Source organism: Larus michahellis, chromosome 7, assembly GCF_964199755.1.
Source record: "Larus michahellis chromosome 7, bLarMic1.1, whole genome shotgun sequence".
Classification (NCBI taxonomy): domain Eukaryota; kingdom Metazoa; phylum Chordata; class Aves; order Charadriiformes; family Laridae; genus Larus; species Larus michahellis.
In genome coordinates this window covers 18,736,526-18,764,237 of record NC_133902.1, presented here as the reverse complement: position 1 = coordinate 18,764,237, position 27,712 = coordinate 18,736,526, and the positions used below count along the sequence as shown (strand labels likewise).

Here is a 27,712-nt window from a genome sequence, read left to right as displayed (position 1 = left end):
CTGATGGCATCAAATACCATTTTGTTGGAAATCAGGGCAACATCACTTTACTTTGCTGTTAAAACAAAGAGACAGAGCAGAAAGCCTGCAGAAAAAACATGCATGTTCAGGTACAATCAGTTACATCAGGGTTCGTGTTCCTCCCTTAGTTCAAGAATGCGTTCTTGAAAAATGTGTCCCAAGTCAGTCACAAGCTATTGGCCTTGTTAGTGGTGCCTTAGGTAGAAAAGAAAGGTATTTCCCACCTACAGAGAAGTTCTAACAAAGGCTCCCTGGCCTGGGTGATGAAAGAGGTGAAGATGTACGAGCAAAGGGGTCCCTTCTGGCCTTAGCGAAATACATGAATCCACAAATTTCCTCTGACTTGAGCAAAGCCCTCACTGAACTGAGGACGAGCTGAAGCATGCAGAAGTTGGATGCTGTATCTTTTGTCTGGAAGGTCTTTTCCAACCTAAATGATTCTATGATTCTAAGTAGATGCAGTAAGAAATAGCATGAAAGAAAAATGATTTCCTGATTAAATATGTCCTAGGCTTGTAGATCTCTCCAGCATGGGAACGGTCCAGCTGGCCAGCAGACCAACTTTGCTGTCTACCTTACCAGGTGATCTCTTTAATTAAAACCATATCAGTGTGATTCTACTCCCTTCAAAGAAGTATTTTTAGACAGCTTGAGAAACACAATAGGTTTGCTAGCATGTGTTCTTTTAAGCTAACTAAAAGCATATGCAAAAGCACACTTTCTTTAACAAAATATTTAGTGAAAGGATCTACTTCTAAAATCAGCAGAGGAACTCCCTCAGGAAGTCTGGATTTCCACAGCAAGAACTCTCCTCCTTTTTCTAGCTTTAGGACAACCACCTTTTGATATTCCTTCGCCTCTGCTTGCACTGTCACTTTTTATGTTATTGGTATTGTGTTTTCCAATAGCAAGCATCCAGGAGAAGCCAACAGATTCAAAACTTTGTTTGCTTTTCTTTTGAGTCATTAGGAAGGCTGGGAACTTTTCTATTAATGTGTCTTCCCATCTAATTTCCACTTTCCCCCTCCTAAATTCTTCCCTGCTTTGTTACCTGTACTGTGAGTATTTCGCACTGCCCATTTCATAGGGCTGGCTGTGCAACTTGGGTTCTCTCTCTGGCACTGTGAAGATCAGACACAGTTTCTGATTTTGATGCCTTTATGCTTCCTCCCTGAAGTTAGGACACCTAGAAATCGCTTCTTTTGTGTTTCTCTGAAAGCCAGTCCCTCCCTAGCTATATGCAGACGAGGAATCTCCCTCCGTCCCCATTCTTGCGGCAAGAAGAGGACAAACAGGACAGCATAATCAGGTCACCCATAAACGGTCCTGCAGCATCAGCAGAGGCAAGAGATTTGATGAGTCAGCCTTGAGTCACAAACATCCAGCACTAGAGTCTGGCTAAAGGGGCCTCTGTCACTGGCTTCTGGGCGGGAGGAATTTGCACAGTGTTGAGTAAATATCCAGACTCCTAGAAGCCCACCAAACTTGAGCTCAAACCCGTGTCCTGGAATAAAGGTTGGAACCTATATTCCAACTGTATGGGCAGGGGAAGCATCAGTTTCAGGTAAAGAAGATTAATAAAAGAGCTTAGTTTATTCCCTTGAACATAATTATGAAGTCCAGGGCAGGTGTAGAAAGACACGTGGGCTTTTCGATCTCAGCTTCAGGCTTCTGGAGGGATTTTATGTCTCTTCAGGACCACCTCTGAATGCTATTTGGCTTTTGGGACTCTGGGGCCGTTGCAGCCTCACATTGAATGAAAAAGAACAACAGGGAGTGCAATGAATGAGTTCAGATTCTCTCACACTCTGAATTTATGAAAGCCTATGTATTTTTCCTAAATTATAAGCACCTCCCCCTCTCCTGAGTCCCCCAACAACAACCCAGTAAAAAGCCCACAACTCAAAAGAGGTATCAACTGTTTTCCCAGGGCAGGGGAAAAGAAATTTTTACCCATATATGTTCATTTCCAGGACGAAATATGGTAAGAGGAAGATCTCATATTCTTTCTCTCTCTTTGTCATCAAGCGTCAATTGGTTTGTGTGCTTAAGAAACTTAGAACTGTGGTGTTGGAAGGCTCCTCTGGAGATCATCTAGTTCAAATCACCTGTTCAAAGCAGGATTGGCTAGAGCTGGTTGTCCACGTACAGTCAGTTTTTGAGTATCGTAATTGGTTTTTTGATGTAGGAAGGTATTTTGTTAAACTGTAGTGGAAAGATGCTGCAAAAGAAGACCTTGGCAAAAAGCCAGAGAGCACAGCTCCTTGCTGTTGGCCCTGTGCTTGGCCTCCATCAGGTACATTTCAAACCCTCAGCAATTTTTCAAAAAGTTGTTTCTATGTCACAGGGCGAAGTGAAAGAGCTATTATAAACTGATGCAGTTTTATGCCACCCACAAACATAGAGCTGTGGGTGCTCAGCCCAGTGCTGAACTGGGGAGTAGTCCTGGAGAAAGCATAGATCTGTATTTGAGCGCCCTGCGAGGGTCTGGGTGGAGGAAGCCGTGCCAGGTCTTGTACAGTGTTTCTGGCCAGGTGGCAGGCTGGATGCAGAGATTTTGCTGCACAAGAACCTGCTGATGAATGATGCTCAGCTAGGCACAATCTCTGGAGGAAATAAGAAGTTGGGAATGGTGATTTTGTTCCTTTTCCCTCTGCATTTTCCTTTTTTCCCTTTTTTTTTTCCTCTCAGTAACCTTGGAGAAGCTCTAGAGAAGATCAACCAGAGGGACCAAGCTCCCATGTGAGGCTCTTGGTGAGAGTGCCCACCTCAGCATGGCTGATCAGAGCTGCTGCAAAGCCTCAGCTCCTTACATGAAGGTGTGGTGGTGGGATGCTAGGTCATTGGCATATCATAAGCCAAGTAAACTCATTGGGTCACTGTCTGTCTTGCCCTAATGAGAAAAATCCATGGAAGTCTGGCATAGTGGAAAATTACTGAGGGTAAACAAAAATGTCAAAAGGAACAGAAACCTCTTCTGATGTACGGCCAGGAAACCTCAAGGTTTGCAGGAAGCTGTGCTGGTGATTCAGGGGGTGGTATTCTTCCCTTTAAGTCAGTCCTGAATCCATGCCTGGGTATGACCACATCTGAAATACGGCTCCTCTGACAGCACAGTGCCCACAAACGCTGTGCTGGAGACCTGGCTTGTTGCTGGATTTTTCTTGGAAAACTCCCATCCAGAAAGAGTTCAGGCTTGACCAACTTAGCCGACGAAAGCTGGCAGAATCACAGCAAAGGCTTTGTAGCTTTGCCTGAGCAAGCGGAGGAATTCAGAGGTATTAGATCAGATCCTTGGTTAGTAAAAATCACTATAACTCTGGTTGAATTGCAACTGGAAACAACTGGTCTAACGCTGTTAATAGCACATGTCTGCTGATTAAATGGGAGGAGATGAGAAGGGCTGAAGACCTGCTTGCTTGCTATAGTTACAAAAAGATCACTATTACTTCTGGAAACCAAGTAAAACGCATTGTGAACAGTGAGGCAAAAATGAGCAGAATGTTGATAATGGTCACTGCTTGAAAGAGTTTCAGCTCTCGCTTTCCTGCCAAGGTTGAAACACTTTGCTTCATGCAAAGGGAAGTTAATTGGCGGTGGATCTCCCATCTTTATCAAAACTAATGATCCTATAACAGCCTGTTCAGACATCTGTGCAAAGTAAGTTGGTTTGCTGCAATGCTGTGGACAGGATGTAGGATGGCAAATCACTTCATGTGGCACAAATTCACGGCCTGGCTGGAAGGACCACATAGGAATGATTGGCTTGGATGCTTGAATACCTTCTCATACCCGGGCACGGTCCCTACAGATCTAGATACAGTCTTGATGATTGAAATACGTACAGAGGTTTGCGCTGCTACACCTCTGCAGCGGCAGCTGTTCTGGCAGAGTATTTCTGGCTGGAGACCAGTCTGTGCAGTGTGTTGTAGGGAGCAGAACATCCTTCAGCTGGAGAACTTTAATGCTTGGGAAGAACAAAAAATGACTAAGAATGAGACCTTTCACGCAGTAAGGCTTTAGTGTTTCCTTACAAACAAAGAACCTATTAAAAAAGGCAGCTGATGTGGGAATGTAAGAGTGATAAGGCCTAAGGAAACACATTTAATAATAATGTTCCATCACTTGATACTGGAATGGTAAAATGGCAAACAGCTGAGAAGTTATTTTCCATAAAAGTTAATACACTGAAAATAATGGGACTTTCTCCTGATTAATGCTTTATAAAGCAGTGTGTCGATGCAGATGTAGTCCAATGGATGTCAGTGGTGTGGAAGATAAATTTTGTTTAAGTGTTTTCCCGGATTAGGTTGAGACTGCAGGACCCATAAGAAATTCTGGAGCTGTAACAGCACTTAAACCTGTCTTATTCCACATTAACTAAAGACTTATTAGGCTCTTAAAATACAGGGGCTTATGCAATTGTCAGGTCATGTAGCTACAGCTCAAACAATACCATCGAACTTAGTAGCATTACCTTTGGATAACACTTGACAAGTTTTTGGTCAGATACTCATGCACACATGGACCTGCATAGATGTGAGTAGGAGGAGGGAGAGAGGGAAACAGAAGGGAAATTGGCACTGCCCCTGGATTATTTTTTTCCACACTGTTCTGTCTCACTTCTGGGAAATTAGGTGTTTCTGTCAGTATCTCCGCCTGGAGATGTTCCAGTATCAATAAGGCCCATGCACTGAGACCTGAGGAGCTATCTGAATAAGGAGGGGAGTCTCTCCTGCATGGCCAAAGCCTCTTGTTCACACCCAAGCAGAGGCTACAGTCTATAATATTAGTTTGCACTCTATGAACATGTTGCAGAGCTGACGATCCTTGGCTGAGGAACAAGCACATCTTCTGCAGAGTCCTAGTCTGGATACGGAGGAGATACTCCAGCACTGAAGTGAGGGGAAACAGTTTCACAGATTCATTCAGTCATTTAATTTCCAAACCCATAGTGACATGTGGTGATGGTCAGAGCAGGTTCAGCTACACAAATGCGGGAGCATGCTGAAATGGATAATAGTTTGCTCTTTTTCTGCTGACAGCTCTTGACAGAAACCATTTCTCTGATCCCCAGATCCACCCATGAATATTATGAGCTCAGAAATAAGGCCCGCAGCCAAACCATTCTTGGTATTGGTTTTGCAAAAGCAAACAGAAAACAAGTGATGAGGTCCGTCCATCTGGTTTTAACCTATTTCTAATTATAGCATGTTTTCTCAATACAATCAATTCCTCCTGTTGCCCCGTTGGGATCACTTAGATGGTCCTCAGGAGCTGATGGTTCTGGCTGAGCCAAATTCCAAGGAACCTGTATTTCTCAATATGTTACAAAGCAATACTTGTATGGCAGGATGGTTTCTAGCCACATGCTGCTCCCCAGCAGTGGGCTCAGGTGCCAAAGCTCATTCCTTAGTCCCCGCCACTGTGTCAGCAGGCTTTGCTAAGCTGGTAAGAAGGGACTGAATAGGGCATGAGAGGGAGAAGGAGCCTTGCTAGAGGACTAGGCAGAGAAATAAGTGCAGTCTCAAACACAAGGAGAGCAGTGTGACAAGGCAGCCACGTGTTGATCTGACCAGCTCGCCTTGCAGGTACGGCATGTAGGTGTCATAGCGCTGCACCCATCTTGTGTCACATTCAGTGACAGGGACATTATGGACAGATGGAATGTATTGTCTGTAAGCTGCTGCCCACAGCTGCCCCCTGAGTCAGTGCAGAGGCAGCGGGTAATCCAAGTTACAGTATTTTGGGAAGCTGGGCTAATTATGTAGGTCATACTGAAATTGTAGGAGGGGAAAGTTCTGTTGAGGGGAGAGAATGAAAGATTTAAAGATCTTGCTGATGGTGACTTTTGCTAATAATTGTCTGCAGTTATGATATATTTTCGTTAAATCTAGTCAAAATACCAGAAAAGGAAAAAAAAAAGAAGTCATTCAGATACTTGCATGGATTGCATGAATGCTTTTTGGATAAAAGTTTTGAGTTTCCTAGCATTGACTGAAAGTAAAAAGCTAGGCTGAGCACAAGCACCCTTTTGAGTTTGTCTTTTTATGTCACGCAAAACAAAAATGTACTCTGAGAATAATTTCTGACCAGGTCTATTTTGATGCTGATGACCTCTGCAGCAGACGGTTGTTCTTTCTGTTGCTCACCCTTAAAAGAAAATCAAGCTTCTGGGCTGGATCTTGCTGACCCGATCCCTGTAACTTATTTGAGCAGAACAGCCAATTCCACCAAAAATAATTTGCAGAAATGTGTGTAGTTTGTTTGGGTTCTGTGGAGTATTCTTGTGTTTGGGTTGTGCTTTTTTTTTTTTCTGAAAACATCCTTTTTCCCTTAGTAATTATGCTATAAGCATTTAACTGGGTAAGCAGTGCCAATGAAAACCCTTCTAAAATATCATTTTCCATGGTCATCCTGCCGGCAGGACTTAAACTTAATGACTCATGTGAATCTCTGTTCCTCTTTCCCGGTGGGAGCTAATAAATCCTAATGGAGTAGCTGCCACTTCATAGCTTTAGGAAAGATGGAGGAAATGAGCTCCGTTAGGACTCTTGGTGGATGGAGGACACAAAAGTCAGAAGACTGAAGGCAGCTCAGAAGAGTTGAGGAACACATGATGGTCTTTCAGCTGTTCTGCATATCTGTAGCTGGAGACACTGCAGCAATCTGTTTGCTTTGCCATGTGTTGGTGACGCCTGATTCTGAAATGCCCTTGCATTTGCATTGGCAGAAATGAGCTGTCGTCTCTTTCTTAAGGACATGCCAGTCCTCTAGCATTGCAAGAGCTCAGGACACCAAAACGCCTGTGGTCTCTCACTCCCTTCCAGAAACGTATTATAATTTTTGAGGATTTTGGTCTTTTCTGCTAACAGCCTTATTTCATTAGGTCTGTCTTGTGGTTGCGGCCAGTGAGGAACGGATGTGCTGTGGATTTTAACTGGACTAAACACCTCTGCTGTGCTTCTCTGGGATTTGTGGGGAGTGATCTCAGTGTCCCAGCTGGTCTCCAGTCCAGTGGAGATCAGTGACATCCGTATCCCCTGCTCAAAGCACTGTCAAGGGGATGATTTACTGAGTGCGGCTTCTTTCAGGAATGATGACATTTGCACAAAGTATCAGCGAGAAACTCAAATGGGGTCCCAATTTGCTAAGCCTAGGGATTCATTGTGCAAGGAGGTGGCTTATGCTGTCAGTGTGATACAAGGACTAGCAGATGAACCCAGCCAGACACAGAAGCCTAAATAACAGTGGGAGGATGACTAACGTTTCTGTAATCGGCAGGCACCCCAGCACACTGCCGTCGTTTGTTGCTGTCAGAGCTGAAGCAGCTGCATGGATGAAGAAGTTACCTCATCCCTCACAACCTTGCCCCACTTGATGCAAGGCTGGGCTGGAGCAGGCTCTGCCCAAATGCAGGAGGTGGGAAGGATCTCCTGTGAGATAAAGGTCCTCACAATGGCCAGGTGCTCAGGTAGTTTGTGGGTATAGGGTGGCCACAGGAGTTTCAAGGCGCTTGGGCAGGCTGGGTGCTCATGCGTACTAGAGCTGGGTGATGCAGAAGCAGCCAGAAGCCCAGGGCAGGTAGGAGCCCTGGGGCAACGAGGGGAAGTGTGATTTTTTTCCCGTTCCCACCTGCATGGTGGCTAGCTGCACTCAGGGTAGGCTCAAGGTAGCGTTGCCCTCCTGGGTCTCCAGCTCTCCTCATCAGTTGACCACAGCACATGGGATGTGTTTTAATTCAATACACAATAAGGAAACTTAAACGATATATAAAAATCTCATTAATTGGCTAAGTGAGCTGAGAGCACATTTTAATAGTGGGTGTCAAGTGGGAACTGTTTGAGGAGAATTCCTGAACGTAGATACTTTGTTGGAGGTCTTACAGGGAAGCTTGTCCTGATGGAAGTTATTTTTAGAAAATACCTTCAGCTCTTGTGATGGTCAGCCTCGCTGTTCAAGGTTATCCTCTTTTCTATCAATAACATGCCTGGCCTCTGCCTGCCATTTATCCACCGTGTGTCAATTTAACTCTCATTTCAAAGAGAACAAACTCTTTCTCCCTTCCTTCCCCAAATATGTCCCCAAAGAGAAGTTAAGTAAGTTATTCTTTCTTTAATATGAGACATCTGGTCTCTGGGATCTACAGCAAAAGCAAAGAAAGCATTAAAAAATTTGGGTGGAAAAACATCCCAGCTTTTATTATCATGTCCCACAGAAATGCCTCCCACAGAGCTGCATGAGAAAAGTGAGAGTAGAGCTGATAAACAGCCCACAGACCAGCGATTCATTCCTTCCGCTTTCCTTTTGTGTTATATTATGCCTTGCACCTCCCCAAAACATCACTTGCTCAGCTGAGGTGGAACATCAGTTTTCACCTGCTGCTCTAAGGGTCCTTCAGTAGTAACTCCGATAACTTTGCAGCATATGTGTAGTTGATGAGAAAGGCTCTGGCCATTAGCTTTTTTGTCAAGGGGTCAGACTTTTTAAAAAGTAAATGTTGCTTTTAAGATCGTGAACTATGGAAAAATATCCATGGAAAAATTTTACCTTTAAGATGAGCACTCAAGAAATCCAGAAAGGCTGCTGGTTGCACTCTAAACCACTTTTTTTTTTTTTTTTTTTTTTTTTTTTTTGGATCTGGAAACTATGCTGTGCTCATTCATAGGAGATCTAGCACAGATGCCTTATAACACCAAGCTTCCTCAGCTGTGCAGCATTTCCCAGGATGCCTTACTGTCACGTCTTTTCTTGTGGTAGGGCACTGGTGTACCACGGGAGGCATTTGGCTTACAGAAGATAACGGAAAATGGTGGTCATCAGCCAAACCAGAGGTTCTGCTGTGCAGAAGTTTCCCTGAATGTAACGGTTTTAGTTTTAGCTGAAGTAGTCAAGTTCATAGATTTCTGCCCCAGAGTTTAAATTGTCACTTGACATGTTGTTGAAACCACAGGTAAGTAACTAAGGCATGTCACAAGGTGATTTCACTTTCTGTTGACTTCCTGTAGTATTCATTCCGTAGCTCGGAACTGCAGCAATGGACTCATCATTGCAAGGAGAGAATATGACTATCGCTCACTTTTTGAATCTCTGCATCGTGAGTTGGCTTGGCATCCATCCTGACTCTTAGCATAAATTAGAGTAGCCTGATGTTTGGTTTAAATTTGTACCAAAGATGGCCAGGGACTCACTCCAGGACTTAAACCAGACTCATATGCTCAAGCCAGGTGTGAGACCACGGAGCGTTACAAAATCTCTTTTCCTATTCTAACAAGGAAACACACCCTGCCCTCCTGGGTGAGAATTATTGTCCCTTAAACCAAGTCTGGCTTCAGCTGGGTGTCAAAGTACAGGATGCTGAGTTTGTCTTGGAAATGTTGTTGCATATCTCGGTGTTTAAAGGGGTGTGAGTTGGTCCACTGACCTCGGTTGTGAATGGTGCATAGTTGAAAAATCTCATCTGGGCTCCTTCTGGAAAATCTGAGGGTTAAATCAGATGTGAAGTTAAATATAGCAGCGTCAGGTCTGAATAAAGCTCTGAACTTCACGTCCCAGACTAGACAAATTAAAATGAGGAGTAGAGCAGATCTGCATAGCTTAGATTGATTGCTGATAGGAAAGGGATAACAGGTAGGAGAACACATATTCAGCACGAGATCACTGAGCAAAAGTAGGAAAATTTCCAGTGCGGAGATCCTCTGCTGGACTCCATGGACCAAGATAAGCTTCTGAGGGCCAGAAAGCTTTAGGATCTTACCAGAGGAGCTAGGCAATCCGAGCAGTCAGAGCACTGGCAGCACAACAGGCAAAACATGATTGAATGTCAGGCTGAGAGACAAGCTATTATCGGAAGCCACGGAAAGGGTTGGTTTTGTATCATATTATTATAACTTATCACATGCCCCGCAAAAAGCAGCGGTTATGATCCAGACCTCCAGCTCTTTCCAATGGTTACCATAGCTCAGAGGCTGAGGTAGGCTGTTGGAGAAAGGAAGGATAACCCCACTGAGTTTTTGGGTGGAGTCTTGTGGATTTGCGACATATGCTTATTAATACTTTCCACTTGCACAGTGGTTCCAGATATTCTTTGAAGATTGCTGGCTCTCTGCTAGACCCTGTAGAGTGACCTTCAAGACACCATCCTTCACTTACACATCTGTTAAAAAATGAGCAATGTTGAGGGCAGGGAGGGGCTCCTTCCTCAGGAATGTTTGGGATCCACTCAGCTGTAACGCTGGCAAACAGTAGACACCAAGAAGGATGTGCTTGCCCTTGGTTAAGGACTCACTACTGAGAAGAATGATGTGGAACACTGTAGAAACTTAGGGCATGGCTGCTGAGGGTTCACCTGTTTCTGAGCTACGCAATCACTCTGAATTTCAGAACTTCTCAGATAGTCAGAATTGCTGACAAAATGGACAAAATGTTTATATTGGTGGATCAAAAGTAACTTGGGGCCATTCTCACCGTGGCTACTTAGTAGATCCCCATTGACTATAACACAGTTCTTGGTACTAAATAACAGAAATGAGATAAACCTTGCTTATAACCAAAAGCTGAAACTGAAAGACTTTGCTGTCTGGAGGGATTCCACACTTTGCATCATGCATCCAGGAGAGGGCAGAGGAAGGCATGAAAGCTTCACTAGCTATTTTAGCCATGGCTGTCACCAGCTGTAAGCTGGTGCCTCTTTGGTGGTTGGTGCAGGCCCACAACCTTCATCAGATGGGGCAGGGCTCTGTGAACCTCCCGTACAGAGCAGGCCTGGGGATAACTCCTTCACACTGAGGTGGTTTTCTTTGTGATTCAAAATTGAAAAGGGATTGTGATTCACTGTAGCTTGAAGTCCCGAGGGACTTTCCACCAATTTCAGCCCCTGAAGAAAGAGGCAGGGCACACCCTGCTCAAGGAGGTCCCGCAGTGCAGACACAGGCACTGTGGCTATTGCTTCCCTCTCCACGACACTTCACTGGAAGTGTGATCTTTGCGCCCGCTCAGAAATCTCCGGAGCAGCTGCTTGTACATGGTGAGAGCTCCTCTCGTAAGCAAACTGCACTACCCCGTAGGACAGCAGAGAAGACTGGAGGAAACGATAGGTGTTTTCCCATGTGGTGCTTTCGGAAAAACTTTATTTTTTTCTTCTACACTTCCAGTACAGATATGAGTCTGGACCAGGGCCAAACCTTATTTTTGCCTGCTTTTTAACTGCCCCATTCCCACGAATTGGGAGCTGCTTAAGCCATAGACAGGAATCTCTCAGACATCAGTGGCTCATCGTATGGGTCCTACTCTGATCACAAATATTTTTTGCAGTTGTTGCTGGATTGCTGTAATGGAAAGATTTGGACATGACCAATGCAGTGCTCTTCATACAAGAACATGTAATATTTCCACATTGTAGCTGATGTCTTTCCATTTAAATGGGAAAGACAGAAAAAAGGGGGACTAGGATCGTGGCAACAAGGAAATGCCCAAAGCAAAATGTTTCTGGTAAGTATGACTCACAAGAGTCAAAATACTTCTCCTTAACCACTGGCCAGCTGAGCAAGAAGAGGAAAAGAAGATAAACAGGACAGGACAACAGAACAGCATCTCTGCAAAGTTTCCAGTTCTCCTGCCCAGTCTCTGAACACTAGTTTCCAAATGTCTTTCCCTCTTTTACAGCTCATTGGCAAGGACAGTGGGTGCTTCAATAGGATTCTTTTGCATTATATTTTCCAGGAAGGTATATTTTATGCAGTTCTTCTGGATTAAAGTAAAATCCAAATAAAACGGAGAGTAGTAACAGCTTAGCTTGAGTACAACTCTGGTAATGATATCCTGGTTGCCTAGAAGTCTTCAGAATCATCTGTACTTCATTTTTTTTCTGCTAAACTACACACACACATGTACGTTTATATGCATATATTTATGCACACCTGAAACCTTTAAGAACCAGGCAAGCCCTGATTAAACCAACGGTTCACGTAGCTGGCTTCTTGTTTACAGGAGTGGTCGCTGCTCAGGGCTCCAGAGAAACGTGTACAGAACCCTTTATGAACCAGTTCTCAAGATGTTCTGCTTCAGGAAAATATTTCAGCCTGCAATAGTTAAAGGTCAGCTTCAACCTGAAATATATATTGTAACTTTTCCAAGTGCCTCTGATTGATTTAGATAACTCTGGATATAGTTGTCATCTGTAATTTCTTTATGTCCCTGCTCAGTTGTCAGGCTCATGTTCTTCAGTGGCAGGGACTGGCCGTGCACTGCATAGAAAACATGACGTGAGGGCTGGTTCCTCAGGTCAGTAGTGATTACCTGCTTGAAATCAAAGCCTTGAGTATCTTTTCTGCTTGCAGGCAAGCTGTGAGCAGCTCGCTAATCCTGGGTGCTATATCCTCAGTGCAGATATGTCTGCAGAGGAAGATGAGGCTTATTAGACTTCTACCCATAGGTCTATCAGGATTCTTTGTGGAAAGCTTTCGTCGAGGCCAGAGGGAACAGGCTAGCACTATGGTGCTTTTTCCTCCCCAGCAACAAAGAACGGTATTTTCTCTGTAAACAATGCAGCCAAGTGTTTTTCTTCCATCAGAAAAAATGTTTTTCTGCTTGTTCTCCAGGACTGGCAATATCAGAAACACTTTTTTCTTTTTTGTTCCCCAGCAAGACTGGGATAGCTTACCACATCTTAGAAATGTGGGCACCAAATACACAAAGGTTTTGAACTGTTCCTTGACACAGGGTGAATTTCCACTGCACTTTTAGCCTGAGTTTGAACCCTGACTTCAGCCTCTCTACACAGAGAAACCTCCGTGGGGGTGGTTTAGGCCAAAGTGAATTCAGCGGGGGGTATAGATAAGAAAAGGATGCCATATTTCACTCGAGTTCAAATCACCCACTCACAAGTGCTGGTTGTTTTCCATTTCCTTCCCAAGCTGCTCTTTACAGGGCAAACACATTCTCCATAGCTGCTTTACACATTTGGACGTTCACCTATACCAGTAGAAATATTTATATTTATTTTTATTTTCCATTGCAGACTTTTTACTCCAAGTTCAAATCAAATGGAAAATTATACTGAATGAAACAAAGCTATTCAGCTGTCTAAAACTCAATGTATAAATTAAAAATACGACTGGATAGAAGTTAGAAAAAAAAATTTATTGTTTTAGTTGCGGATTTCCTTGATACTTTTTTGTTAGGAAACTTGGAACTTAGTTTTTAAGAAGAAACGGTTATCTGTAGGGATCTGCTTAGCAGAGGTACAGATTGTAAGTGAATTTGGGAAGTTCCTGGTCATATATTAATTCCTGCATCGTGCACACAAGGAAAAGCAATGTTGAACAAATGCAGTGCCAGTGTAGATTTCATTCTCGTGTTACATCTTTGAGCAGAGACAGATGCAGCGCAGCACAAAAGTAGAAATCAGAAGGTATTCCTCTTCTGTAGTGTTTCTGATGGGCACTGCAAACACGTAACCAAAAAAACCCAGAAATGCAGCCTGTGTTCATTTTAATGGCTTTTCATCAGGAAAGAACAGCTTATCAGCATGTCCTGTTTCAGATGTAATACCACAGAAGCAATTAATTAATTAGTAGAGCCTGAGATTTTCTAAACTCTCTGATATTAAGCTCCAAAACTTCTGTCAGTCTTCTGCTGACATTGCCTGGGGAAACTATTTATTTGTACCTCTTTCTATTACGCAGGATCAAGTGAATTCCTTTGCCTCGGTTGAAGCCAGATCTCCCTGAAGAGAAGCACACAGGAGGAAGCCTGAAGCATTGCTGGAGAAAATCAGTGCAGATGGGTCTGACACCTGACAACATATTTTGCTGATTTTAAGTGAGTCAAATTTAGGGTGGGATTTCGTTGTTGTCAGCTCACTGTAGGCATGGCACTGCAGTGTCCAGCTGCACCGGGGCCTAAATTAATCCCAGCTGGGATTGGGGCTCACAAAAAAACCAAACCCAAACCAAGAAAAAAAAGGAACATGGATAATGATACAGCTCTAGAAGCAGCTAATAGGGGCCAAAGTTTTCTCTGTGAAATATCTATGATTCTCACCCTGGATGTAAGTCAAAGTAAGAATGAGGAAAGGATCATCTGGGTCTGTTTGACTTCCTTAGGTGACCTTGGGCAGGTCCCTCCATTTCTCTGTGCCTCAACTCATCGTCTAAGTTATAGTTTTCTTGATTTGTCCATTTATATTTTATTCTCCTCAAAGCAGGATGGTTTTGCCTCTTTATAGTTTGGTTGGGTTTTTTTTTCCCTTGGGTGTGAACGTGATAGTCATACTCAATAGTATTTGCACCAACCTACTCATTAGCATCTAGTCATCTGGTACAGTGCTAATAAAACTGGTAAATAACTGGCAATTTTTGCTAGAAATGTTTATAGTGCTCAGTACACTCAAGGAATCGTAGAAGGAAACATCAAAATAAACCTTTTCTTTGTAGCTAGTAGAACTTACAGAAATGGTATTTCAGCCATAATTTTCTTTTGAATGAATATTTCCAAGCATTCCATGGAGTGCAACAAGTTTCAAGTATTTCAATATCTTTGAGGGAACGGCAAAAAGTAAAATACGTGGTGCTTGTTGCTCATTGCCTGTGGCGATATGAAAGATTTAAAATCATGGCAAAAGCCAAATATGCTAAATTAATCCTAAACACCACAGCCCTGAAAGTGTCAAGACCGTCCTTTGCTGCTGCCTGTAATGTTGTGGTTTTGATCCACCAGGAAGCGCTTGTTTACAGCCTCAGCAATTTATATTTCCCTTTCGCAAGAGCAAGGCATCATATTGTCTCATTCCTGCCTCAGTTATCTCATTTGTTGCTCTTAACTTACATTGCTCAAGCTCTAGTCCCATCTGCTTCAGCAACGAAAGTTGCATAGATGAAGCAATACCAGGAATGAGACAATCAAATTACAGCCCATTTCTGAAAAAGAAAAACAAAAAAAAAAAAGGAGAAAACAAAGAAATTTTTTTTAAAAGGCAATGTGAAGAGAATTGGGAGAAGATCCAAAACAATTCCGTGACACTGAAAAGTAAGAAAGCAGAAATTATAACTTTCTCCGTAGAGACCCTGAAAGTTATAAAGAAAGAATTCTTTCTGCAGTTGAAGACGATTATAGGACTTTACAGCAGTATCTGTAGGAGATAATTGGTATCATCAGGAGATTTGCAGGAATTAATTGCGTTTGAGCAATTTATTGCTAATGGAAGTTACAGGGATCATCACTCGTTCTTGGGAGACTTTCCCACCATGAGTCCTGAGTATGCTTGGTATGCATTTCTCTTCTCACAATTCAGGCATTGCTAGGTTGGACTTGGCCTAGATTAAGTCTCTACTGCAGTCCTAGTGCTTCGATTTAGCTTTAAAAGGAGCTGGCTTCAAACTACCAGCTGAAGTACTGCTACGGCCCCACTACTGCAATGCCGAGCTCAGAACAGGGTACATTTCCTGGACAAAAATGGACCGAAGGGTAGATGTACTTTAAAAGCGAATCCGATGCAGCTCAGGAATTGCGTGGTGAACTTATGTCTTAGGAAAAAATGCTATTTCTACAAGGGGTCAGAAGTAGGAGCAGGCACATCATCGTCTCTCCGAGGTTTTGTTTTTTTTTTTCCTTTGGAGCTGGAAATTCAGACTGACATATGTCTGAGCTCATGGTCTTTGAGATGACATAAATGAATACATAGCACCTGCAGGCAAAGAGAAACATTGTAATCAAAGATCTAGCTTGGGGAGAATGCTGAAAATTTCTGAAATGGTACTCGGAAAGGTGAGATTTGTCCAGCTGCCATTTAAGATGTCTTGAGTGTCCACACTGGGCATCATATGGAAAGTCAGAAGCATTTGTCCATTGAAATGCATCAAGAATCCTGGCTGCTAGAAAAACCTGAAATCAAAGTCGAAAAAACAATGGGCAATACGGTTGCAATTGTAACCCCGTGCACAGAACATGACCGTGTAGGCCCACACAGTTCTGCGTGGTGTCAGCCACGACTGTCCAGCTTGCAGGCTAGTCACACCAAATCCTTCCTATATATCTTTCTGGTAGTCTGGCCTTGAAATTAGGATGTGCTGGGTAGTGTAAAAAGATGATAACAGGGGCTGCTTTTTCTAAGCTTTACCGTTATCACATGCAATAGAGAAGGAAGCGGAGCCTGGCTGCCCAGGAGTTTGATAACATAGGGAGCAGGTCGGTAAACTGGCTCTTCCCAAACTGCTTACGTGTTTCTAGCAGTTGCATCATTTTTTCCATGTCGGAAGGCCAGTACTCTTACTTTTAGCATACAGATGCATACAGTGCTTTTTCCTTACTATGCAGCCTCCTCCTTGACACAGAAAGGAATAATAAGGGCTAGTATCAGGCTTTCTTCCCGTGCAGAGCAGAGGGAGAGAGCATACACCTCACTAGGCATTTGCAGATGGTTTCTGCAGTTAGCAGCAATATCTGGGGTTTGGGGGGTTTTTTTTCCCCTCTAGGGAAAGCTTATGTGGTGAACAGTACAGTGTGTCTGATAACATGAAACAGCACGTAACCCCATCTCTAGCTTTGGCTGGAAAAAAAAAAATCATTTTTTATATATATGTATATTTAGTGAACTGTGGCACCCTGACTTCATTCTAATTCTTGCTGTTGGTACAAAACACTGATTTGCTGCCCTAAAAAAAAAAGCCTCACTTGCAAAAAAAGGAGACACCAAGCCTCTCAGTTGCAACTGAATTATGAAGTGTTAGAACTCTTTCCCAAAGCAAGCCTTCAAAGTCTTTAGATGATCAGATAAACATTTCACAAACATTTCTGCTGGGGCTGCAAAATCTTTTCTCTCCAGCGTGCCTCAACCCAGGATAACGAATAAGGGCAGCAGATGATGCTGAAGAGATGTGTCTGCTGCGTTTCCTGGTTGTGATAGACAAAACACACATAAGGATTGCCCCCTTTCTTCTCTTGAAATTAATGCTGATCTGACACAATGTTTTCTCTTTCCTTCCCCCTAAATCTGGGACGGCCTCTTCAAATACAGCTTAAAATCTGGGGAGTCTCTAAAAGTAGGATCTTTAGAGTTCTCCAGCCTCCATCATCTACCGGTGACTGTGGCTGCGTACACAGGGGAATCAACACTTCCTTTGAGAGGAAATTTAGGCTAAAAAAAGAAGAAATAACAACAAAAAAAAAGTCTGTTATGTTTAAGAAAAAAATGAGGTAAAAAAAAAATATTAATCTCTTGCAAAATCATTGCCACCACATCAAGTGATGGTCCAAGAAAAAGAGCCCATCGCTTGTTGTAAAATCATATTCACAGCTACATATCTAGCAGAGATCTTGTCCAAAAAGTTTCTTCAGAAGCTGGCACATCGCCGTAAGAGGGCATTACAGTGTCAGCGCAGTGTACCTTCTCGCTACAGAAACGTGATACGTGATAAATGATGCTCACTGGTTTAAGGGCATTAATTGACTCACTCTCTGCAGAAAACCTTTCAGACGAGCTGGGTTCAGATCTCACAGGAAAAGAGTCACTGCAAAACAGGAGTGTTGTTTATAAGCGAGTTGGGTCTCAAGGGGCCTATCCTTATCCCCATCACGTCTGCGAAGCTGCCTGGGAACCATCAGCAAATTGTGTGCACAGCAGATCTTCTTGTAAACACATGAAGCCAGCCTTGTGGCTCCCAAAGACCAGTTTCTGTCCTGGGAAAAGCCAGGCGTTCGCCTGCAATTCAGGAATCCCTCCAGTTCTCCTTTCTCTCGATGGGTTTGTCACTATTGCAGCACTGTGACTCTGACCCTGGAAAGTGCCTGTTAAAATTACCTCTCAAAAAAATTGGAGTCCGGCGTGAAGCTGCACGTGTTGGCCATCGCATTGATCTGTGCGCTGAGGTTTAGGCCAAACGGAAAGCCCAGGCTGTTATTTTCCAAGCTGAAAGCTAAGGTGCCATAGCTTTTGTTTGGCACAAAGAAGAACTGCTGTGTGTGCTCCCTGGAGAGAGAAAAGGGGGGTTTATACACAGTGTGCACCTCAGGTTCAGGGGTTAGGTTCCTTTCTCACATTTGGGCAGCAGCAACTGTTTTAGAAGACCTTGTCGCATCTCAGGAGCCGGAAGAAAGAACTGGAGAGACAAGAACATGTAGCAGAGAGCTGATACCCTGCAGATCAGTGCAACACGGGGCCTCTGAGTGATCGAGCTGTTTGCATTTGGTGCATCAGCAAGGAGAAACAAATATGCCAGGGAACAAGCATGAAGTTAATGAGGTGGATATTTTGCTTTCTCAAGCAACATCAGGCCTGTGCGGCCACTCTTTTATTTTCTCTCTCCTCGTTCCATACGCGGACAGTCCACTCCTGCTTTTCCTGGGGATGGACTCAGATGGACTGGCAAAGCATTTGCAAATTCTTGTCCTGCAAAGTGCCAGTGCTTTTTGCACATCTGCATGTTTTCAACTTCCAACTCTGTTTGCAAACTGTATCCACCCTACGTCAGCCTGTGTTGTTTAGTGGATACTGGTTGTTCTGGCAAGTAAAGGCTGCTTGCCTGGGACAGGCTGGGGGATAAGACCTTGGTACTGTAAGCATCTTGAAACACAGACTTTTCTCTTGGGCTTTTTGGTAGTGCCCCAGGATTGACACGCATAAACAAAACGATATCTGGGACAGACGTTATTCTCTAGATTAGGGTCCTACGTCTGCAAATATTTGCACAATGTTTATCCCTAAGCACATGTTTGGGCTCATAAGTTTCAAGCTGCTTAACTTGAAGCAGCAGGGGGCTGTGCTTAGTTTGGGGGGAGCCCTCCTTTAAACACCACCAGAGCGGAGAAAAGGCAGAGGGAGAGGAGTGGTGGGATGTAGGCTTTTCTTTCAGCCTCGCTGGCTGCCATCAGGGCAGGAGAGAGAGCTCCCAGTCTGCATCCAAAGTGTTAGCAGAAGTGGGTAGAAAGCCTAAATTGTAGGATGGCCCAGCTTTGTCCCAGAGCATCTTGGATGGACCTGAATAGCTGTATTGCACAAAACCTTTCTGTTCCTTACCCTGCTGGAACCAGCCCCTGCCTCAGTGTACAGTGTGTTAGAAAGGTGTCATTTTCTGAAGGTGTTGCGTGGATCGCACCGTGTTGGCTGATTCTCCAGGGTAACCTCATCGAGCGTTTGTCAGCTTACGAGCCTAGATGCAGAACTGATTTTCAGCAGTGTAGTAAGTCACCACTCATCAGCTGAGGTGCAGATACTGGCAGGGTGTTCTCACAGCCTCCCCACCTGGGAGGGAAAGGAACTGGGCCAAAATCTCCAGGAATGGGACCGTGCTGCTTCCCCACTGCACAGTTGGGTGCGGTAGCTCGGCAGACAACAGAGGTGACTTGTTACACTGGCATACACAGAGCCAGGTCTCATCCCAAAGTCTGTAAAGATATAATGTGCAATGGTATGCAGAAAGGGTGTTTGGTTTTTAAGTTTCATTTTGCTTCTAGATAGGTGAAAGATGATGCTTGCAAGAGGTTTCTGCAGAAACGTGTGATGTAGCCTGTAGCCAAGTCACCGGGGCCTTCTAACCACTAATTTCTTTTGGCCAGGGTTTTACCCACTGGCCTCACTTCAGTGAAGCAGCGAAGCCAGCACATACTCTTACTTGGCCCACAGGTTCTCATGACAAACGAGAACGATATTAATAATAACTTATTAAGGAATATTTATGAAAAGATTAAGTAATTGCTGCATGTCATTTCTCTGTGTGTGTGCTGTTTAAATTATTTATTTCTGTTAAATATAGCAGAATATCTTAGATACTTACTTACTTTTAATAGCATTAAGGGAAAAAGGGGATGATGTGAACTTCACCAAATAACAAGAAAATAGTTTCTACTCTGTTTGGCTATTCTTGATTTTCAGCAGGCAGCGCAATGCAAAGGAGCCAGATAGGTTGAGGAGCACATACTACTTGTGAATAAAATTGCTTGCCTCTAAATCTCGGTCGAGAGTGCCTGTTGGGAATGTGCAATTGCAATTTATGAAACAGGAAACAGATGTATTCTGTATCTTAACCCACTGTGCTTAGGAGTGGGGAGGTAAGAAGGGTATTATAGCTAAGGTCAAAGCTATACTGCAAACTAAAGGACTATTAACTCAGAGAATAATAAGTAACACTTGTCACTTTTCTCTGTGGGCCTCAGGGTGCTTTGTAGACAGCAGCTAATTGGCCATTGATCCCTCTGCCTCCCATTTGTGATAGGGATATGAAGACCATGATTCAGTGGTACAGTAAATCCAGCTCTCGGGTTCCTAGCACTAGATCAAAACATGATGGCAGTGTGATGCAAAACAAGATGATCCAGTGTAAAGTCACTTTTCTACCTCAAAAATGTGGTACAAAATGCAGCCGGATAAGCTCTGTGTTGGCAAATGTTGCACTACTTTAGGAATTGTCCGACTTCTGACAGCCAAAGCTAGCATCAAAGCATGATGCCAGGCTAAATACCATTTTATATACTCTGGATAATTTGTCAAAAATGCAATGGCGCGAGCTGGCGTGATGAAATTTACATCCACAATGCAAGTACACAGGCCTGGTTTCAGTTACCGTGGAACCCAGGTCTGCAGGACCCAGACCCAGAGAGCAGAGGTGGCGATCTGCAGTCCCGACTCCCTGCAACTGCGCTCATAAAAGTAGTTTTTGGCCACCCAAGAGGCTGATGACCCTCTTGCTTCAAAATTGCTTCTGGGTGGCCTTGGGTTTGGCTTTGTCGGTGTTTTAAAGGTTAGATGGTCTAATTACGCTCGCCGGCCCTCCTGCTGTGGACAAAATTTACACTGGCAAAAGATCTGCAGCTGAAATCAGCGCTCAGGTGCACTACTCAATACAGTAGAGCTGCTGAGGCTCAGCAGGTACCTGTCAGCTGCCCTGCACTTACTGCCTACTTCTGTGCTCCAAGCCTACCCAAATTGCTAAGTGACAATGTCCTTTAGCCTATAATGAAAGCTGATGAAATTGATGCATCTTGCCTCAAAACTGGGCCTGGTTAAAGCTGTGCCTGTCTCTGGCTGCCTCACCCCTCTGCCGGAGATTCCAGAGCAATGTTAGCAGAAGACAATATTTGCTTGCCTTAGTTTAAGGGATGTTGAGGCTGTGGTGGGCATGAGGATATCTTCAGCCAGCACAGCCCAGTTCACAATGTCACCGAGATCTGATTCAGCAGAGTATGTACATATGTACGTTAATGGAACAAGCATGTGCCTGCATCCACCTTGCTGAGCTTCCACCCCAGACATGCCAGCCGTTGCCTGGGCACGGGCCTCTTCTTTGCTGATGGGGCACATTTAGAGATGACCCACACAATTCTTCTAACCAGTTCCAGTTACATCTTTACATGTCTCCAGTGGCATCTTTATCTAACATGCGTTACTATCCATCACCAGAATATCCAGCCTTTAAACTGCTGGCTAGACTATACCTGTGTGAGATAGTGTTGTGCTACTGTGCCCGATAACAAACAGGGTGGTGAGGCACCAAGGCAAGATGCCCTGGTTCTTAAGGGCTGAATTGTCCCTACCCTCGGCGCTCTGCTGCCTACCATGAGACCCCTGCTATTCGCTGGTAAAGTGAACAAGAAGGTAGATAGGAGAAGTGTCTTTGGATATGGGCTACAGCAGCTGCTGGGTCACAGTTCAGAACTCAGCGGGGGCTCTGAGACCCGGCTGTTCTCCCAAGATGTTGCCTCCGCACCATCAGGGTCTCACAGTTCCTGCTGAGCACAGAGCTTAGTAGGCGACCTGGGAGCCTGCAGTTTTCCTTGGAAACAAGTACCATTACTGACCCGTGTCTTGCAGCTGCGAGAGGCTGGGGCACCTAAATCCACCCCCTTTTTGAAAATGGTGGTATACCTATCTCAACAGCAAAATAAGAAGTTGGGGAAGTGGTGTGCCATCCCATACCATTCCACTGTGCACACAACTCTCTGCTTCCCACAGCGTGGCCACCAGTTATGCTGTCAACTCTGTCCACTCTTACATCCGAGCTCCATGGCAAAGCAGGGATACAAGTGGTCCGGAAACTTATTCCAGGCTAAATTTCTGAGAGACTGGCACTATTCTTTTCCCAACAGTACAGTGGGCTTTGTTTAAATTCCCTGAATTGTTTCTGCTCTTGGGCCCAAATTTTTGAGTCTGATCGGAAAAGCAAAGCTGTGTTCCCAAAGCCTGGGGACTGGTATGTACGACAGGATGGGAAAAGTAAACAGAGCTCCGTGCAGAATCAATTTTACCTGGACTTTGATTTCTTTTCTGTATCCAACAAGAAAGGACATAAGAACTTGACCTAACTTTGACTTCTCCACCAGCAAGCTCAGACGGCGCGTTGGGAAAGTGAGGTCAGGCGGCGCTGAGCGTGCAGAGGTGGCAGCACCAGCGCCACACCAGAAACCAAGAGAAGGAAATTGGCACATCAAGTTGTTTTCTTCCTTTGTGCCAAGCAAGAGCAATTGGGGGGAATAGGTTGTTGCAACATAGGAAAGCGGAAACAGATGCACTTTCTTCTCCGCCGGCGCTGCAGTCAGCGGCGGCGGCAGCTCGGGAAGGGTGTGCGGTGTGAGCGTGAGATGCCCAAGCAGGGCAGCTGAGGTCACCGGGGTGGATTTCAGTGTGAGAGCTGGCTTGTGTTGAAACACTATGTGGTATTGCTGTGAGAATACAAAATAAAGCCATAGTTGGAGCATTTGTTGGTCTGTTGCTAGGCAAACATTTCAAAAACAATCATATTTTGCAAACTGATTCCTTCTTGTCTTTTTTTCTTTTCTTTTTTTTTTTCCTAGAGGCCCTTAATAAATTGTCCAGGGCAGGCTGGACCTATTGTCATATCTGTTCTTTGCTGCTGCTGAGACTGAGCACTTATCAACTTCTCAAATCACCCACGAGTTAATTTTCAAGGTATCCATCCAAGTATTTGGCGCATTGCACATCAATACACGGTCGCATCAGTTCCAAAGGCACAGGAATTGTTTCTTCTCCATGAGAACCGGCTCAAGGAAATCAGTTTTCACACTTGTATTGCTGGTATGAATTTTCCTCTGTGTGGGGATTGGAAACCTTTATTTCTTAGACATTATTAAAGAAAGTGCAATCGGTTCCTCACAGGAAAAGAATAAATAAAACATCAAGTGCTTTAAATTAAACACACTGGATCAAAGCTATTTACTTTATAAATGAATTTAAGCTACTTGTTAAATACCAGGATTACAGCCATGAAATGGTCCCTTTTTTCTTTCACAAGTGATGGAAATAAACCTGGATTCATCTTTTCCCATGTGTTTCCCCTTGTGCTGTGACGTCCCACTGCCCACACTGATTTGTTTTTTGCCAAAAGCGCTTTCGTAGATGATGTCTCCAGTATCCTCGTGGGCCAGCTCCGGGCCAGCCTGCTTTCCTCCCTGCGATCATGGGGCCATGACGATGGGATACGCTTGCATCAGTGTACCAGGAGAATTATGCATGGACATTTGTTAAGACACGCAAGTCAGCGTTGGGAGGGCTGCCCAGCATCAGCCGCGCTTTGCCAGCAGAAGCAAGGGTTGCACGTTGCTCAGAGACCCAGCTGCTTGCTTTTTCTCTGCTGGGCTGCCATTAAGGCCTGCATTCACTGCGTTTAATTTGAGGCATCTACCTGGCCCATCTCTCAGTTGCCCTGAACTACTTCTCCGGGATTACAGCCATGAAACGGACTCTGGAGCTGTAAACCCCATGTGCTGACGCACGGATGATGATGCGCTGTGCTGCACCCAGAAGCCTTCTGGCATGTCACCAGCCCCAGGCCTCTCTGTCTGGTTTATCCATTCCAGGAAAGGTCAGAAGCACCTAAGACTGGTTTCCTATGAGCTAGAGGTGAGATCGTCCCTGGCACAAACACCAGCGTGGAGATCTCCTGCCCTTCTCAAAGCTACAGGCTGCCAGACCCGCTCTGGGCTGGCTGGCCCAGAAAAGCTGTTGTTTCAATCTCCCATCTCCTGAGTGCATCCCATCCTGAGCAGGAGGCTTGGCCACCCACTCCATGTTCCCTCCAGGGCAAGCAGCTGAAGGTAGGAGGTCCATGTCACCCCGGGTCCTAATCAACAACGACAAGGTTCACAGGCGGCCGGTTTTCAAGGCAAAGGATGCACATGACTTTGGGGTTTCCTAATGCAGACACCGATCATCATTGCTGGGGCAGTCTTGAGGGCAGCTGTGCTGGTAAGCCACAAAAATCAGCAGCCAATTTCTCGGCATTGACTACTGCTGTTGGTTTCGGTTGATTAGTATCAGCAGAGGATTTCAGCTCAGATTTATATCTGCCATTCATTATTCCTAGTCAGTGTCTAATATCTTCTGTTCTCTCCCATTATCCCAAGATGACAATCAGCTCATCCCCAAAGAGTGCATGCGATACACTTGAAAGCACACAACTTCGCTCTACTTACAGAGCACAAATTGCTTCCTCTGTTCCTCTGTCCAAGCACTTGCTCCTAGCGTTCTGGTTTTCCCACAGCACTTTGGGTGCGTTTTATCTCCTCAAGGGCCACAGAGGAATCTACATTGTCACTCACAAAAAAAGTGGTCTTGAATGAATTAGTCTTTGTATCTCAGCTGGAAAATTATAATTTGAACCATTCCACTGAAGCGGTGAAATAATATGCACAAAGTGCCTGAGAGAAGCCCAGCTTGGAGGCTTCTAGTGGAAAAAGAAAGTTCGGATAGACAAAAAAAACCTGGCATGAAGGAGAATGTCATGAGATCAGCCCATAGAATATGCTGAGGAAGACAGAAAATGACTGAACAAATCTAAGTAATTTGGGTAGCAGTTTGCATTTATTAAGTTCTGGCTCATCAGATGTATCAAATTAGGCAAGTGCACAAGTGCCATGTTTATCATACCAGGCTCCTAACGAGCATCCTCTGTCTTAAGGAGCTCCGTTTAAACAAACAGATGCAGACGGGGGAATGGCTGGGAGGTAATGAGGTGGTGAGAGGAATGTATGTTGAATTCAGCACTTTGCTGGCTAACTATCAAGCCATTAGTCCCGCAAGAAATTCCCAAACATCGTGCATGAAAGATAGGCTCCCTTACACCATGTTGTCCCAGAGGCCTCAACCACGTCGTGTCTGCTGCTGAGAGAGCCCAGACCCAAGCCCAGCTCCTGCTTCCGTGGAGAGGCTTGGAGAAATCCAGGATCTGCCGGTGATGTGATCCATGCCTGTCTTTGCCTTCTTCCATGCAGACTTGCTTCCTGCGTTAAACTTTTGTCCTTCAAGTGCTTCCTCTGGTCTAATCGGGCTGTTAGACTGAAGGGGAGTGCTCTGATATTTGGCATAAATATCCCAAATGGCATTTTCATCAGTTCCTCCTTGTTTCACACTCCAACTGTAACCGACGGCCGCGAGCAAAGCTCCTCTGAAATCACCCCAGGAAAGAAAAATATAAACAAGTCGGGAGTAGATCTCGTATGCAGAGATATACCTCCTTAAACTTAGCTTCTCCCCATATCCCCCAAACAGTCAATTCACAGATGCGATCTTAAAAAGTAGTTAATAAGTAAACAGGCATGTATCCTGCCTAGAGATGAATTTTGCATACCAGAGAGCTGATACATGTCTTCAGTACTTAGGTGACTATCTCTGCACTGCCACTGGTGCCATTTCACACAAATATTAGTTGGCTTGTCCCACATCCTAGGTCTCTTACTGGATTTATGGAAGTCTGAGATTTTGAACTTTTTTTTGGAATATTTTTCTGAACAAATACCTGGTACCTAGTTGGGGGCTTGTAAGTGTTTTTGGAGTAGTGGTATCACAGATCTTGAAGGGTAACTTTATCTTCTCAAAAGGAAGGGGTTCCTAAATTTAATTATTTCAATGTGTCTTAAAATTATATGCATGTATCCCTTAATCATTCCTATTATTCTTGCCTGAGTTTTCTCCTTTTTTCCCGTTAGGGTGGAATTGCCAGTAATTTCCATGTAGTCTCACTAGTGATCCCTTTGCCAGAGATGCGCCGCCTCTAATGCACGCGCCACAGTTACACACAAGTTTATTGTAGCTATCTTGCCTTACTGTTCTATAAATCTGTGTCTCAGATGATAACTTGCACCCTGATCCCCACTTTCAAATTGTATTTCTTCCACCAAATATCTGCATTTTGGATCGCTCTGCCTCCCTGGCATTCACTATCCTAAAATGAGTCTTGTTTCACTGTTTCCTCCTCAGATTTCTAAGTGCTTAGTGCAACGCGGATGTTGGCTGCATGTTTCAAAGTCATTTCAGATGTGAATGTACTCACTTCTTTTCATTCTCGGGGAATTAAAGAGGTTGTTAAATAAAACCAGACACTAACTTTAATCTTTTTACCGCTCCCCTCAGTATCTCTGCTTTTCAGCATGGAACAGCTACTATTTCTTCTTGTTCTATGGTTCTTCCATCACTTTACTATCTGGATGAAGGGTTTCACATCTTCTTCACTCTAAATGTCTCTTGAGACATTGTACTAAAAGTTTTATGCCTTTCATGGCAACGTTGCCTTCCATTTCGTTCAGGATTACTTGTCCATGCCTAAACCAGGGTTGTGGTTTACTTGGTGAGATGAATTCTCTTCCTGCATATGCATGAATGCGCAAAGGAGACTAAAAATAAAAGATATAGGCTTAGCCCCCCTGCTGTTTCTTGCTCATAGTACTGTTTGACTCCTGAGCTGTAATTTGCCCTCAAGGATACAGCTAATGCGGGTTCCTCCTTCCCACGTAATCTTCTCTCTGTTTATGGAAACAGCAGGAGACATGGGCTGGCCTGTTGGATTGTGTCGCCCATCCATGAAGAACAGGGCAGGTTGGCCTTGGCAATGTTTTCCAGGACTTTGCTCAGACCACCTTGCAATGACTCAAGCTCAGGCTGTTCCCTTTGAGAGTTGATGATACCTGCCATCTAGCAGATTTCACAGCTAGGAGTCATTTTTGGCCCCCAGCTTCTTCTTTGCTCATTTCATCCGCTTTATCCAGGTGCCACATCCTGTTTCCTCACCTTTCCATTTGTCTGATGCCTCCAGTACCTCTGGGACAAGCTGTCTCCATTTATAAGCTTCACATCTCCTCAGAAAATGCCCATATTTTAAAAAATATTGTGCACCCAGCATCTTCCCTAAGGACCAATGAAAGCTGTTGAGTACTTAGCTCATGTGAATCATGGTTGATTCTATATACTTAAACGCGGACTTTAGGCCCTAACATCTAGTTCTGAAAAGTCTGGGCTGTAATGTAGGACTGCAAAAGGATTCACCAAAGGAGTTGTCAGTAAGTATACATCATCATTTATATCATTTATATATTGTACCAAGCTCACCCCAAAGGAGGCATCTTCCATTTATCTCCACGCTCCCTGACAGGTTTGAATACACAAGTATTTCCACTGTGCGTTCATGTCTTCCGAAGCCAGCGAAGTTGCAACAACTTTTGAGAAGAAAATGATTCTGCAGTTGTCACAGCCCAGCCACTTTTACGTGTGGAGCAATATTGGACTGGCACCCGCCCAGCCAGCGGAGGTGGCATCTCTGCTCCTGACTCAGCTGGTGAAATGGTAGACAACCCTACCCGGGTTGTTTCACTGCCCCTATTAGACATTTCTGAGATCTGCTAATAAGAAGGGCTGTAGCATCTCTAGCCTCTGGCCATGCGTGTGTACATCTGCGTCATATCATACAGTGAC

General features: G+C 44.4%; 1 long non-coding RNA gene across 1 annotated transcript in view; it reads left to right on the top strand.

The window, feature by feature from the left end:
• Positions 1-27,712, top strand: part of LOC141746347 (uncharacterized) — a 113,330-nt gene that overhangs the window by 48,213 nt on the left and 37,405 nt on the right. The window contains exon 2 of the long non-coding RNA XR_012588326.1: positions 13,707-13,842. This is a non-coding gene — a long non-coding RNA (uncharacterized LOC141746347). The remainder of the gene's footprint in view (positions 1-13,706; positions 13,843-27,712) is intronic.